General features: G+C 39.5%; 1 protein-coding gene across 1 annotated transcript in view; it reads right to left on the reverse strand.

The window, feature by feature from the left end:
- The window catches only part of LOC143172411 (urea transporter 2-like), a 310,208-nt gene extending 295,491 nt beyond the window's left edge, over nucleotides 1–14,717 (reverse strand). Inside the window, exons 1-2 of the mRNA XM_076361845.1 lie at nucleotides 14,652–14,717; nucleotides 9,476–9,592 (exon numbers count right to left, since the gene is read on the reverse strand). The gene's annotated coding sequence lies outside the window, so the exon portion shown is untranslated. The remainder of the gene's footprint in view (nucleotides 1–9,475; nucleotides 9,593–14,651) is intronic.
- Nucleotides 14,718–14,950: the final 233 nt, after the last annotated feature.

The raw sequence follows: 14,950 nt of genomic DNA on the forward strand, positions 1-14,950 counted from the left end.
CGGTATTGCTGCTGTCCCTGGACTGGTCAGTTAAAATGTAACTAGTGACTGGATGACTGAAGTGTAATGGCCAATCTTGAATCATGAATGACATATAAATATTCAGAAAAGCTTCTTTTGGGGAACACAAGGGACCTGAAAACAGATTCAGAAGCAGACTGCGGTCATTCATATACTCATGAATAACCTTACAAGACCTCAGAGGAGCAGAGAAGTAAATCCACATATTAATTTGTGCCTAACCTCATTTTGTTATTCCAAGGGCTCTAATCTAACCCAGAGGGAGAGCAGAATTTACATGAAAGAGTCATTAGAAAAAATGTATAAACAGCCTTTGAAACAGAGATGAACACAGAGATCTATCTCCTTCCAAAGCAAGCATCCACCATGCTAGATTTGAGAGCTCTACAGTCAGTTGATGTCTCTTTCAGACTAAAAAAAAATCTTGGGTTATTTTCTCATTAGCGTCACTGTTCCTACAAAGAAGTGATAAATTTACTGTAGCATAATCTGGTGTCTGTTGAGCTCCCTGTAGGAGCCATGAGGTCTATTTTGAATCTGTTCAGGTAAAAGTGAACTCAAACCTAGGCTTTACATGGAACCACGTGCTCCAACAACGAGGACTGTTAACTTCATTTACAAAGGATGTGCAACATCAACAGCTTTTCCTCTTTTACCTACCTTTTAAAGACTGGCTACAGAAAGGACGGACTCGGGCATGAGGAAGCATTACTGTACTTTAGAACACCTGCAGAAAGAAAATTAGATGCAGGGAAGCTTTATTTTTGTTTTTTTTTTTTTGTTTTTTTCCTAAAAAATGTCATTGATGGAGTTCAGGCTTATCCAATATTAGCTGGCAGTTCAGATAATATTTTCAGAGTTTAAATTTTGACTCTGTTCTGAGGAAAGGCACAACTCAGTATAACTGAGCAAGTTCTATCAAAACCAAGTGATACAGTCAGGGATATAGTCAGCATTCAGCAGACTGCAAATTATGTCTCTATCTAGATGCCTATGAGAAATGGCGGTACAGAGAAGCAGATCTTTAAAAATCAAAGTCCTACCAAGGGCAAGCAATTGAGATCCACAATATGCAGTCATCTGTTTGGTCATTTTCAGAGCTTTTCTTTCTCTCATCAGAGGCAATTGAGGGTTAAATGCTAACTTTCTTATCAAATTGTGAAATATTAAAAAAAACCCACTCATGACAGCACTGTTGGGGCCAAACTTCCCAAGGGTTGTGATGATAAGATTATGATAAGGATATCTAGAAAAGAAATATTCTAAACTAACGAGATTAAACAGGGTGAGATCATCCATTGATGGATTTATCCCGTAACCAAGAACAATGTAATGGGATTAATGATGAGGATTTTTGATCATAATAAGATGTGGGCTGATGCCTGAGAGAAAGTTCAGTGGTCGCAACAACTGCAGCGAGTCCCATGTGTAAAGACAACATAATAATGCTTAACTGGCAAAGTGCCTTGTTGTGAAGAGAAGCCTTTGCTATCATTTTATGGGAAAGCTCTGCAGAATTTAATAGACAACTGCAGTCTTCCTTTCATTATTATTTGTACTTTCTGACTGGTCCATCTAAATGCAATAGAAACACTGTCCATGGCAAAGCTTTTTATACAGCCAAAGCATCCTCCCAAGTAACCTTATTTGCTACTGGATATAATACGTTGCACATTTAACAGGGAGGCAGATCTTTGTTATGTGCTCCCTTTGGCCATAGGGATGGTCTTTCCCGTGGGGGTTTCATATCAGCACGTCATGGGCTTTTTCCTCTCACTCTGCGAGCTTAGTTTGGAAACTGTAAGGCTTAGGTCTTACGAGGACTTTGGACAGCCCCCTTTGCCCTCGCTTGGTGAGACTAACACACACTTGGTCACCTGGGGACATTTCCAGGAGAAATGTGTGTTACAGAGGTCTGTCGTGATCTGGGCTATGCTGGTCTCAGGGAGAAATTCATCTCACCTGGATGTCAGCTGGTCACCCTAGGTCCTCCTTGTGGTTAGTGATGAGAAATAGGGTATTCTGTACAAATTCATTTCACCAACATCACAAGGTTAATGTTGGGTGATATGAATCATCTTTAAAAACATCCCTCTTTCTCATGACAAAGTGAAAACAGAGGGACTAGTTCAAGAAGCCAACTATATTTATTCAGGTGATAATGAAAGACTGTTCTGTATTATGACTTGCCTCTTTTTCCCCAATATGCTAGGTAGACTTGATCAATGTGATTGATTGCTATTGTTAGCGAAACTATATGGGTTTTATCGGGAAAAAAAAAACCCTTTAGACTTCTGATTGCAAAATCTTTTTTGGGTCTCTATGTGAAATGAGACATTCTCACAAATGCTCCTTATTAGATAAGAAAGTCACTCTTCTTGCTTCAGAAAAAGAACAATTGAGCAAAATTTTATTAACTTACCGTAACTCTAAAATAGTCTTACAAATATTGGCCAGCTGAACACAGAGAGATCCTGTAATGTCGTTCTATTTTATATATGGGGAAACACAGACATCAAAAGATGACATTGTGAGCACTGTGAAATAATTGGTAATAATTATTAAAAAGTTATTCTATGGGGACTCATCAGTTAGAAGGCCATCAACGTAAAAAAATATAACTAAGTGCTCTCCAAAAGCAGGATGAGAGACTCCTAAAATACACAGTTTTAACGGAATTCATTGAACAAAAAGGCACAGTTACAAGTAGCAGTCAGAGAGTGCGTATAACTACATAGACAGTAAAAGGAAAAAAAATCTTGGCAAGTATGTGCTTTGAAGTTTTCCACATAACTACGCTTTCATAAAGAGAGGCCACGCACAGACTCCGTTGAACCCAAACAGCTTGTCTGAAACAACCCGCTTACAGAAAGCTTTCAGGGAGCGTGTTTGACTGTTTTCAAGATTATATTTATGTTTATGTTCCTTACATGTGCTTAAAACTCCAGATCTTTTTTATTGGCTTTGCTTGATTTAGACCAAACCCAGTTCTTCAAATAATTAACATTTTTACAACTCAAAAATCCTGTATAGGTACTTGTTTGCAGCTGAATTTCAGCCTAATCATATCTAAAATAATCTTAATAATATTCCTAAAGTATTTGCCAACTCTATCATCCATTAACTTTTTATGGTAGGCAAACACTTCATGTTTTACTGACATATTCCTAAAACATGTACAGAGGGAATAACTAGGCATGGGGGCAAGGGAGTTATCCTTAATTTGTAATTTCCTGTTATTGTAAATTATACCTGCTCTGCATCTTTATGGCCTCCTTCCATCTTGAAATGTTACTATGTTACTTTTCTGTTTAACTTATGCACCTTGAATGCTGTAAAAACTACCGTAAAAGTCAATAAAAATGCAATAACATTGTGTCAATCAAAAGCAATGGAGCAATCTCTATTGAGCAAACAATTGGAAAGCTACAGCTAAAATGCAGTTGCACTGTGTTGCAATTGATTAAAGATATGAATCAGAAAATTAAAAGTTTTTTTTTTTCCAGTTTTAGTTATTACCAGTTGCTTAATTTATGGAGCCGTTACTTTGATCCTATCTGGAGTCCTGGAAAGAGGCTACCAGTACAAACAGCGATACTGTCTTGTGTTGCTTCCATTAATATGGATTACCCATGATCATCCTAAATGTACAATCATTCAGCAAACGTTGCCACGATATAAGTCCACTTCTATGCTGTTTATGTGAATACTTAGGTAAGAACTTCCTTTTTTTTTTTTTATCAGGAACAAGAAAACAGTTGTACTAAAGGTCCATCCAGCTCAGTATCCCATACCTGACGGTGCCCTGCAGCAAAGCCCCAGGGAAGACTATGGTAACAGGGGAAGCGCAAAGTCATCCTTCCCTAGTATGACCTTAGTAATGTGGCTCAGGGACCTGTGGACCCAGCGCTGCACAGCTTTGTCTTTAACAGTCTTTGCTGGATTTTTCTCCCCTGCACTTGCTTAATCGCCTCTTGAACCCAGTCTAGATTACATGTGAGCTTTCAAGCAAATAACCTGGGGGGGTTGTGCTGATTTCAGCATCTATTGTAACTTCACGTTTGAAGATAAAATTTCTCACAGGGCCACCGGAATGGATCAAAAGTTGAGCAGAGAGGAAGCCATCACCTCAGCGATGGAGATGGGGATAGCTAAGAAAAGAGATGGGTAATTTCAAGGCCAGTGTTCGTATTTTTTTTCTGCTCTATCCAATTTTGGTATATGCCTGCGAGTAAAATAGCTTCTTCAAGATTCCAGACATCCTTTTGGTAAATATGGCAATTTGATTCTAAGCTCATTTTACGCACAGCAGATAAATAAGCAATCATAAACTATGTCATCATAAATAAAAGCCTTATTGAGCTCAGGCAATGAAAACCAATCAATAGGGGACACTCATCCCCAGTGAAAGCAACAGCTAATGCTCTGCGGTTCCTGCTGGATACTCTGTCATTGTATTTTAAAACCACAAGGAATTCCCTGTGTCATCAGCAATGACCACTTTATTGCTGGTGAATTAGGAAATGAGCAGGGATAAAGGTGCATTTGAATTCCACGGACTCATTCATTTAGCCCATCTTCCAATGCAGGAGGATCACCTGGTTGTCTCATGAGTTTGGATAGGTGCAGAAAAAGAAAGACAGGCTCTTCCTTGAGTTTCAACTTGCACATGATACCAGAGAATGACGTTTTCTGCTCTTCCGACTACAGCGAGGCAAATTAAGGTTGATTATCAGAGAAACAAAGGACTGAGCTGATCAGTTGTCACACATTTATGGCTATTCTTCTGGTTGTTTTGGTCAAAAATCCAAATCCAAAACAAAACTTCTGCAACTTTTCCAGAAGTGTTACACTTCCTAGCATTTCCTAGATGGAATGTGTCCCTTTTTTAAAGAGCAAAATCTCTATTTCAAAGTAACTTTATTCATTTTTTATGAGACAACTTTTTGAAAAAGGATCATTCCAACCTGAAATGAATAATTTTATTTATGTCTAAAACCCCGATTTTATTCAACTTGGAAAACCATATACCCCCCTGACCCCAGGTATTTTTTATATCATGGAGTATTTTTAATGAATCAGAAGTTTTAGCAAACTGAAAATGATCTATCTTAATTTTGCATTTCTACTATTTATCTCATGATGAATACTATGCTGACTACCATCAGATGCATTAAATCAGACTCATTTAGTCTAAAAAGTGATCAAACTTCATTTAAACAATGCAGTTTCTTTTGACAGTATTAGAGGGGAGAAGAACAACAATTTCAAAACATTCATTTCTCTCTTGCTTAATGAATTATTGATTTGTGCTTTCCTTTTGAATGATAGTGCTCTGATGTGATAAACATTGATTTGAATCTTTATACAAATATTGTATATCACCAGCATCTTATGGCAACAGAATAATACATACCAAGGTGCACCTGAAGGGATGGAATAATACAAAAAAACATTATGAGGTGCCGCAACTGTGTGTGTGTGACGGTGCATATGTAAAATAACAAATGGGAAAGAAAGTAATACATCCAGGGGGATGATAATGATGCAGAATTATAGGAAGTTTACATTTGGGTTAACACTGAACAGGGAACCTTGGAAATGAAAAATAATTACTTTCTACTACTAGTAATTCTTCTAACTTGACATTTCTTGCAACCACAAGTGCATAGCTGTCACAGGTTTAAAGGGAGAGCTCTCTTACACCCTGCTCATGTTCAGAAGCTTTAGCTCCATGCACAGCTATTCACGCCAATGGGAACTACACAGTCAAAAGACAAAAGAAAAGTGCTGAGAGCAGTAAACACACAGATAATCCTGTCCACCAAACAATTTTGCATTTCCTTTATGCACCATTTATTTCAGACAAAAAAGCTGCTGAGAGATTTACGTCAAAGTGATTTCCACAGCTCAGCTGCTCAAGGCTGGGGAGATGATTGAAGCGCTGAGCTACACTTTCCCGGGGACGTGTGCATACCCCTCTCCTGCCATGCCTGGGGGTGAGAGATCTCACACGCTCTCCCTCAGACAAGTTCATTTCTAGGATCAGCTAGGTGGCTTTTAGCAGCCTGGATGAGGGGAAAGAGCCTGTGGTTACTGAGAAACGAAAGGACAATTGTCTTTCTTTTTTCCCCTTGGACAGCAGTAGGACCCCAGCACTGGTTGTCCTTCCTTTGGGCTGTCATGCCCAAAGTGGGCAGGCTGGGAAGGTGTTCCATCACCCTTCTCCTGAGCCCTCTGCAAAGAAGGGAGCATCCCTCTCATGTCCATGGGGGAGAAAGCAGTGCTCAGGGTACACACAGGGCCAAAATAACCAGGTCTTTCACAACACAACCCAAACCATCCATATCCCATTCTAAAACATGCTTGTCATTCAAAAATTCTCAGATAAATATGGCTGCACTGGGACGACGAGTGCTCATGCTGTCTTATACTTTCACAGCGAATTAGACTTGCAACTAGTGACCTATAACTATTATCCACCAGGGCTACACTGACATTTTGCCTAGATGGCTACAAAGGGTGAGGAATAAATATCACCATTCACGGACTAACCAGATCCAAGCACACAAGCTCAGACTAACAGATGCAAAGCAGGGCCAGGGAAATGTGGAAGCTGGGCTCCTTCTCCCTCTAAAATCACAACTAGCAGGTCCAACGCAGTTGAGAGGGTGTTACCATTTATCCTGGTGTAGGCCAACATCAGGATATGATCCCTTAGAGTAGGAAACAATGCAGCTTTCATGTGAGCATCACCACATAGGCAACATTGGCCAGCTTACTACAAAACCCTGGCTCAATGATGTGCCTGTAGGTAGAACCTAACATAAGGTTAATCAGGCTAGGCTAGGTGTACAAATAAAGATATTCAAATAAATTTGTATAGCGATCCATATCACACTTTTTTTTCCATACAAATGCTTTTGTGCATGGCCCCACTCTTTTAAAGTGTCTCTCCAGACTCAATAGACTCAATGGAATGAGATGTCCCTGAAAATTTTGCATGAGACTGTTGCCCAGGAGTAGATGGCTAATTCAGAGTTGAAACTTTAGCTTCTTCTAGTCTCACCAGAATCAGGTATCATATTTCTATCACTCAATAAAAAATGAGTTCTCCATTCCCAGGAAATATTTCTAGTATTAATTTAGAGAATGAATCGCTTTTTTGTGGTTATCAGTAAAAAACCCCAAACAGTCCATTTAAAACCTATTAGCAAGCATAAGAAGGCTAAAGAAGGCATAATTCATGTAATTTTTTTTTCCCTTTCCACATATTTAAGTGTTTTGGAACATGATGCATAACATACACAGCTCTGATTGTCTTGAGGTAGATCAACATCCTGCACCAATGGTCTTACATAGCGAGTGGGAAAATGAAACTTGAGACTTCAGTTTGCAAATAGCTGGGGAAAAAATAGATCGCAGGGTTGAAAACTTGTAATCATTATGGCATTTGCATTATGACAAATTAAAAACTGGTATTCTAGGTTATGAACAGTGCTAGAAAGCTGGTATTCTACACTGTGTATTGCAAGCTCATTTAAAATGTACTCTTCCATGACATGATGAGAACACAAATTATAATTAGGAAAGTAACCCAAGCAGAAAATTAGTCTGGAAGACTAGTCTGAGTGTGCTCCTGCAGACAAAGCCATCCTGTGTCTTAACTTTACTGTCTCAGTATAGGGAGAGATTGATGCAGAAGATAAAGACAAGGACAGATACGGCTTTCTGGGGGGTGGGGGGGAGAAAGGCTTGGCAAGTATGATCCGTAGTCAAGTCGTGCAAACATGCATGAAGAGAAGCCCCACCAGATCCCACCTTTGCAGAGTCACTCGCAGCATAGACTGTTACAGCTGTGACGTACAGGTCTATACCTGGATTTTTCTTCCCATAATCCTATTCATAGGCAAAAATCCACATTTATGAGCGCAGATAAGGTCTGCTGACCCCACCCTGAACCCAGACCCTACTCGCACAAGTAAATGTACCCAACATTTGTAACCAACAAAGGGTTAGCTATAAAGGTAGTGATCTGAGAAAAACGTGGTTCAAGATTTCATTCTAAAACAAAGTTTGGGCCAAAAAAGAAAAAAAAAAATCAAAAAGCACTTGCCTTGCTACCACTAAATGATAAACCAGATAAATGATCTTGACCAATTTATAAGCAAGCAAGACATATCTGAAAACACTTGCATTTGAGGTTTTCTCTTCTGGAAAAGTTTTGTGGGGTTTAAAAGAAAAGCCAAATAGTTCTGTACAAATCACATGGCATCTCTGTACCTTATCTAGAGAGACTGGAACAATCCACTGATTGGAAAATTATACCTACCTTTTCGGTGTCTCTTCTTGTGGAAAGGGGACCTGTATACTAGACAGTGGTTACATTGCACTCAAAAGAAAGGATCATAATTTTCTATTAAATCTTATTTGCTTTTTCTGTAAGAGTTGATTTCCTTGAGGCAACTGATGCTACTTCATTGTGAGTAAGAGCACCTACGAGTTCCCAGTACCTTACAGGATTTTGCAGATTTATCCTCATTTAGAAAAAGATAAAAAGGAAAACAAAAAACCTACTGAGGCAAGGAGCTATATCAACATTTGCCCTGAAAAAAAAAGTGCTTTCCTAGAAGGGATCAGAGTTTGGCAAAAAATGTGATGTTTGGCAAGTCTGAAGCTAGGTGCCTACCTAACATACAGGATTTTAAAAAGTAAGAATTAAGATGTGAGAGGCTTTATTTTCTCCAGGGGTGGCCTGTGTCCGTGCCTGTTGGCACGTGCAGGACCGGTCAAGACTTCAGCAAAACAGGCATTTGTTAGAAGGATGTACAAAAAACGTTACCAGGTTGCAGAACAACACACAACAGCCCCTGTGCTGTACACTGAGTCCGGCTCTTCTCAGTTACCGTCCATGATCTGGGGAATTTATCACAATTGCTGCAGGTGTTACCCAAAATATTGGCCCTGAATACATCTTTGACCTCAAGTGTAACTGCACAATCCAGAAATTTGGTGCACCCTGGCATCGACTTTTCCCTGGCTGTGGGCTGTTGTCCTGAGCCCTTTTGGCTCCCCTGTCTCACCTGCCTCTGGCAGTACAGAGTAGCAAGTTGAAAGTCACTCTCTGAGCACAGTTTTACCCTAGATATTTTCAATACCCATTTTTAGTTCCTTTTTGGCTGAACTAAACAAAACAAGAGGAACAGAGGCTGTAAGTCAGAGCAGAAACATTGCTGAGAAAGAGTTGCCCCCTGTTTTTTGTAGGGTAAAAGTTACTTGATGTTTAGGGGAACTTATAAAGACATCAAAACACATTCAACCCAAGGCAGCCTTAGACCCAAATCCATCATCCTGACTCTGCAAGAACCCAAATTACCTACAGCAGCTCCTGCTGGTCACTGGGACTCTGCCATGTTTATCTAATCTGTAAGTTTTATTTCTACCTCCTACTCACAGGCTCGTCAGAGCATCTCACTTCAATGATGAAATGGTGTGGAGATTCAGCTGGTAGTCGGTGACAGGAGTAACAAATCCAAACCAGGAAAAAAGCTCCAGAAAGAGTTGCTTGAACCTAAATGAAAGAGCAGATTGATTAGGAATAGTTGTTCATCTAATTTTAAGGCCGAGGTGCATTAAGTTTATTCATTTCACATTAGTTCATATGCAAATTTAAAACTTTTTGTACTGCATTCCATATGTCCAAGAGCTCGGGAAAAGAGAATTATAATTTCACATATAACGCATGGTCTGAGACAGGGTGAATACATGACTTTAGTGTGTATTTAAATCCATCCCTGATCAGAACCTTCCCCAGGAGCAACATTTAATACAGGCTTCAATACTGTGCTTCTGTTCATTTAGAGGTGATTTAAAACCATGTCTGGAGTAAGCATGTGTTTATGAATTGTTGTTCAGGGTACAGATATTTTCTGAATCGGGCTGTAGAAGAAACCAAAAGTTTCCGAAACCAAAAGTTTCCAAAACCAAAAGCAAAAATTAAAGTAATAGCTTACTATTGAAAAGCACATAAACACCTGTGGCCAAAGCTCCTCTTTTAAACTTCATCACTGGGACATGTGTTGCTAATTTGCAGTGCCCATTTTTGAAAACTTTAGGCATAATATATTTTCATTTTCCAAATGTCAAAAACATTTATAAAAAGGAAGCAATTTCTGTAAAGAAAAAATTGGGAAAGGAAAGCAAATTCATTTTTACTGCTTGTCAGAGCCTCCACGTGGGTTTTAGTTTGTATGAAAAGAAAACAATACACGGTCATGGAAAACAAAACCATCAATGATGATGTAGCAGATTTGGGCAACCAAAAGTTTTATTTTTGATTACTGATTCCTGACTTTTTCATTCCTCCCCTATATATTTTCAGAGAAATTCCTTCTGGAAAGTAGCTATATATTATAAGTTAATTTAATTTTAAAACACTGGTTTGGTGACATTTACAGGATATTTAACACTTTCCAAAACTGTGATGGTATTTATATTCCTGGATATAGTTTTAAGAACCTAATTTCAAGTTTAAAAATACTGACTCATAGGCTTCTCGAGATGTGTGAGAAATGTCCTTTAGAACATGCATAAGATGACAAGAATAAAGGTGTTGGGCTAAAAACCTGGTCGGAGAAATAAAAAACCACCAGGAAAGCTGTTAATCTGCTCATGTAAAACTGCACTGAGCAGCCTGCAACCTCCTTCTGTAAGGTTTCTAACCAAAGGGCGTCTTGGGCTGTACAAAGACGTACTGAGCTGGAACTCATTAAGTCCAGCTCAGTAAGTCCTCAGTAAGTCCAACTTGAGGATGCACATACTCTAGGATGTAGCCAACAGGAGGGGAAACTTGGTTATTAACATTTTAGAATCATAGAATCATTAAAGTTGGAAGACACCTCTAAGATCATCGAGTCCAACCGTCAACCCAACACCACCATGCCCACTAAACCATGTCCCTAAGTGCCTCATCTACACATCTTTTAAATACCTCCAGGGATGGGGACTCCACCACTGCCCTGGGCAGCCTCTTCCAATGTTTAACCACTCTTTCAGGAAAGACATTTTTCCTCACGTCCAATCTAAACCTCCCCTGGCACAACTTGAGGCCATTTCCTCTCATCTTATCACTCTTTACTTGGGAAAAGAGACCGACACCACCTCGCTACAACCTCCTTTCAGGGAGTTGTAGAGAGCGATGAGGTCTCCCCTCAGCCTCCTTTTCTCCAGGCTAAACAGCCCCAGTTCCCTCAGCCGCTCCTCAGAAGACTTGTTCTCCAGACCCTTCACCAGCCTCGTTGCCCTTCTCTGGACACGCTCCAGCACCTCAATGTCCTTCTTGTAGTGAGGGGCCCAAAACTGAACACAGTATTCGAGGTGCGGCCTCACCAGGGCCGAGTACAGGGGCACGATCACTCCCCTACTCCTGCTGGCCACCCTATTTCTGATACAGGCCAGGATGCCATTGGCCTTCTTGGCCACCTGGGCACACTGCCGGCTCATGTTCAGCCGGCTGTCGACCAACACCCCCAGGTCCTTTTCCGATTTTATTATTGAACTAGGCAATAACACTTTCTGAAAGTTCAGTATTTCTATTTACTGGAGTTCCTTGAGTCCAGAAAGCAGGATATGTATTCCCCGTGAAAAGGATTTTCTGTGTTGGCAGCTTTCAGAATACCTGGTGCTTATCATACAGACCTGGATTCAAGTGGTAACACAATATCTGGTTTTGTTATGAAAAAAAAAAACCCAAAGAAAATGTAAACAAAAATAGTTTCAATATTAATTATAGTGGTTGCAAGAAAAAAAAAAAAAATTGAAATGGCAGCCCTTACAGTTATGCTAGCAGAGGGCAAGGCAGACCCAAAGCTGTTCTTTGCCAAAAAATATCTCATGATCTGAACTTCTTTTCAGGATTTTAGAAACTATTGGGTTAGTAGTTTTCTGAAAGCTTGAAAAATCACACTACAAATCTTTTTGACGAATTTTCCATCACTTGGTTGGATTGAAGAAATTAGAAATGTTCTGCTTTCCTGGGGATTTTCAGCACCTCCTCCTTTCCACCCTCCTACAGATTAAAAATGGTATGATATAGCAAGACTGGCCGGAAGAAGGAATATGCAGAAGCACATCTCAGAGCCTCAGGCTTGCAAACTCCAAAAGACTGGGATGAAAGCTCCAGATGTGTGCAGCCATGCTGCTAGAAGGTCTAGCCCCAAGAGTATATGTAATGTCCAGTTAAGAACTCTTCCCTTAAATTTGAAACTCAGTGGCTGCTACCCTCTGCCTCCTCCCTTGCTGCCTAACTCCTCCAGTTGTAATTGATGATGCTATTATGTACCTCCATTGCAATATAAGACCCTGTGCAGGCAGTATGCAGGAGCACTTTGAAGGAGCCCTCCAGACAAACAAGAACTGTGATTACTCTTTTCATGTTAAGAATTCTTTAAAAAATATGTGGACATACAGAGAGGTCATTGCAGACCTCTTAAGTGAAATCTGTACCTGCATTAGTGCTCTTCAGCAGCCGAAATAGGTTGAAGAGGACTAAGTATAGAAAAAGCTCAGATTCATTTCTGTCTTCAGAGTATACCTTTTCCTATCTGACCTCTAAATACAGTTCCTGTAGTGCTTTGTCCATGAGGACCATTCAGTAGTCCCAGTGATTTACCAATGGCCAAAATCCTACATCCAGATATAGGCGTTGCCCTTTAATTGTGATGCCCTTAATAAATTGCTATGCCCTTAATAATTTGTTTTAACTTTCGGTCAGCCCTGAATTGGTCAGGCAGTTGGACTAGATGATCGTTGTAGGTCCCTTCCAACTGAAATATCCTATCCTATCCTATCCTATCCTATCCTATCCTATCCTATCCTATCCTATCCTATCCTAATTGCTAGCCCCAGACTCAGATCGGTACCTTATCAAAAGCTTCCCTTCACTGATATATGGAAACAACTCTTCCTCTGGAGCTCCCTGCCTTGGAGGACAGTTCTGGGAATACAGCTGTAAGAGCTAGACAATATGAGGATGGGGGTGAGGTACCTCAGCCTGATTAGAGGGATTTTCTTGACCTCCATCTGATATTTTCCCTTATCTCCATCTCCTGTACTGACATAGAGATCTTGCTACGTCATTTCTGTCCCTGACTAGTATCGGTAGACTTCTCTTATTTACTGATTGCCTTATCTCTACCACATTAACTCAATACACCCTGCAAGTTTTCATCCTCCCCTAGTCCCACAAAGATTTCTCAAGACAGTATGTGCCAATACAGTGCCCAGGTGTGGCCGGAATGGCCCAGAGATATAGGAAAAGATTAGTTCTCTGGTCTGTGACACAATGTTTTATCAAGCTGAATTACTCAAAAGTAAATTCCCTTTTGCTTTACTGCGTGGCAACTTTTGATTGCTTAAAGCTAAAGCCATTTTTCTGAAAGAAAGGGAGGGAAGCATATCCGCAAATTGTTTTACTCTGCTTGTTTGATAGTCACCATCGTGAATCAGACACTGCAGCAGATAAAGGCTTTTAACTTAAGCTGAAAACCAAAGCACCACGACTGCGGCCGTAACGGCTGCCTCTCCTGTGCGGAGAGGGGAGGTAGGGGAAGCTATAACACCATTAATCACTGGATTACCACAGATCAATGCAAACTGAATGGCCAAATACTTTCTTTCTAGTCCCTTTCACTTCCTGTTTGGTTGTTTTTTATTATTTTATTTTAGCTCCGTGTTCGTGCGCAAGAGCCAAATGAATAAAACATCCTTACTGAAATGTAAAAGGGGAGAGAGAAGAGTGAAAAGAAAGAGGGGGAAATATTTCTAGGGTTGGTTTGTATAACACTGGTTTCCAGCGTGTTGCAAATCTACCGGTGTCCCTTTAAGAATACTCTTATCTTGATTTATAAAAGCTAACCACATTAAAAATACAGTAATTAACATGTTCATAATGTAAATGCTAATAATTTAACATGTCAAGCATCTTCATCCCCACTGAATCAATATGAATTATTAAAACAGACTCTTTAAGACCTTTAAAATCAACTTTCAAAGCATGCACTAAACAACCACACCGTTGGCATACGGGAGCACCAAGTTACAAATTCATGTGTTAGACTGTCTGACACACTCGTTCTCTTTGATGGGAAAAAAACAAAGCCAAAAAACCTCCCCTCAAAATCTTATATTCAGAACTGCATAACCTGTATGCATAAGTGAAATGAATTTTTTTTTCTCAGAGATTTTCTAATTTTTTTAAACATAAACCTTATAGAGAGGAAAAAAATAAAAAAGAAAGATAATCTATTCAGGTTAAGAAATAAGTTTTTCCACAACAGAATTGTGTGACAATCCAAAACGCTTTTGAAACAATAAGTAAATAAAGATAATAAAAAATAAATCTAATAAAGTATATTTTAAAGTTCCTAGTTTTAAAACAGTTTCTGTCAAGATTGTTATTGGTCATGAAGAAAGCTGTATATGCATTTGGAAATTGATTTTAAATATTGTAAATATAGAGTAACTCTCAAAGTCAAGGTTATTTCCATGTTTACTGCAGAAAGGGTAAGAAAAAGGTTTATTTTCAAACATCTGCAAAATAGACACAGAATTATTAGGTGGATGCGTCTTACCTCACAGTCAGCTCACGACGCTGAGAGAGTCGTGAAGTCTCTTTTGCGTATATTTATGTATGTAGAGACAGCCAAACGTCTGCATCAGATGGCTGTTTCCTGGTCAACCCATTGAAAGAAGATGTCAGATATGAATTTTTTTTGTTGTTGTTACAGATACAAAATAAATGAAGTTTTGCAATCGGGTACAAAACCCATCACATAAACAACGGGTCTCAAATACTTTCCTGTCATATTGCACAACGCTCGTGTTAACATCTTATTCTACTTGAACAATCAGATAACGGACTGGATGTTAA

This window comes from Aptenodytes patagonicus, chromosome Z (assembly GCF_965638725.1).
Source record: "Aptenodytes patagonicus chromosome Z, bAptPat1.pri.cur, whole genome shotgun sequence".
Classification (NCBI taxonomy): Eukaryota; Metazoa; Chordata; class Aves; order Sphenisciformes; family Spheniscidae; genus Aptenodytes; species Aptenodytes patagonicus.